The sequence below is a fragment of the Austrofundulus limnaeus genome, unplaced genomic scaffold (assembly GCF_001266775.1).
Source record: "Austrofundulus limnaeus strain Quisiro unplaced genomic scaffold, Austrofundulus_limnaeus-1.0 Scaffold170, whole genome shotgun sequence".
NCBI lineage: Eukaryota > Metazoa > Chordata > Actinopteri > Cyprinodontiformes > Rivulidae > Austrofundulus > Austrofundulus limnaeus.
The window spans coordinates 37,524-39,574 of NW_013952572.1; positions in this window are offsets into that span (position 1 = coordinate 37,524).

Sequence of the window (2,051 nt, forward strand, 5' to 3'; positions counted from 1 at the left end):
CCGTAATCAGTTTATTGTGGCGGACATCTTATGTTGGTTTAAATCTAGAAGTAAATTAGCTATAGATGTCAACGTAATGATAAGTTTTTGCAATTTTCATTAAAATCTGTTTTGTGCTTCATGAGATATTTTGCTAACAGACCGTCAGTGACTCAAATAGTTGATGGCAATGTTTTAGAAAGAGATCTTGTGCTATCAGTTAGCTCTCTGAGTATATATGTAGGGTATTGCTCTATATCTATAAAACGCAGTTATTTTTTTGTAAGGTAGATGTCACACACACTTGATAACTTTCTGAAGGTTTCACTAAAATCCATTCAGTCCTTCATGAAATAACTTTGCTAAAGATACAAACAAAGGACACACACAAGGTGATAAATTGATGTCATGTGATGTTAGATGATCAGAGTATACTGTAGGTCACCTCATGTAGCTTTTCCTCCCTGACTGGGCTACACTCTGTCTAAAGTTCAGCACATTTGTCACATGAGCAGATGTGCGACTACAATACAGTTTGACTTCAATTAACTTGAACTTGATGGCTCTCAACATCTGTCAGATGGTGGAAAAATGTGTTTGACTGTGGCTTCTGTTCCGTAAAATCCCAAATGAAAGGATTCCCGTGCATTAGTCTCCTCTCTGCACAGATTTATAGCCAACCAGTCATCCAGCCACCCCCTCAGGGATAAAGCAAACAGTCTGTGCTCGCTGACAGCAGCAAAGCCCCGCCCCTCCAGCTCTCATCAGCTGAAGCCTGATTTTAAAGGACTGTTTTAGAAAAGGAACAGCTCTTTGGATCTATTACTACTTTTCCCCATGTCCAGTTACCACACAGCGGATAACCATCATCATCATCATCATCATCATGGTGGTGATGTTAGCAGTGTCTCAGTGGGATGAGTGATTTTAAGGGATTAGTGGGACATCCTCCATCAGACCTCAGCTGAGAAGCCCAATCCCTGGATCAAAATATCAGCTTTCTGTGCACTTCCCTCCTGATCAGAGTCACTTCACTGGAATAAAAAAAACAGGCCTCTTTGTTTTCACACTAAACTCTGATATTATAATAAACAAAGTGAGCTAAAAGGAAAAGGCAGAAAATAATGTTGCCCAAGTGTGTATGTCTGTTAGCAAAATATCTTATGAACCACTGAACGAATTTAAATGAAACTTGCAGAAAATATTAACTGGACTTTCATACACAGCTAATTCAATTTTGGAGCCAAAACAAATCAAGATGCCCGCCTCAGCCAACTGACATTGAAAAACACAAAAATATTTATGACTCCGTCAGTCTTGCAGATACTAACCTAAAATCTGGTGTGATAGTAGCTGAGACTGATCCCCAACACAGGTTTTGTGCATTAATATATGGCATGAGATCTTTGCTTATCATTTCACCAAAACTATTTCAAGTCAATTCTGTTCGTCTGTTAGTAAAATATTTCATGAACCGCCAAAAGGATTTAAATGAAACTTTCAAGAAATAATGACAGAGTATATGTGTACACCTGATTTACCTTTGGAGTTAATCTAATTATTGGTGAAGGCAAAAGACCACTGATCTTTGAAAGCACAAAACTGTTTGTAGTTCAAGCAATGTTACAGCTATACTGAAATGTGTTGTACGTAAACGTTATTCATGACACATACTTCAAGGCTARTCATTAATTATGTCAATGGTTTGTTAAAAACTTTAGAATTAACTTTTGGAGTCAACCCTGTCTGTCTGTTAGCAAAATAATTAGAACTACTGGAGCTAAAACTTGATATGGAGACATTTTTACCACAAACTCTGAGCATGACTTTTGGTGACATTAACTTTGATTGTGCATTACATTATTGTCAAGCTTAAAACAAAAGAACAGAAAACTAGATACCACATAGCGGTAACATAATGACCCCCGCACGCACAAATGTACCAGAAAGTCTTTATTCCTAATAAATACCATGATACTAGGTGCATCCCAAAATTGTAGTGGTTTGGGTGGGGGTCTTTTTTTGTGTGTGTGTGTGTGTGTGTGTGTGTGTGTGTGTGTGTGTGTGTGTGT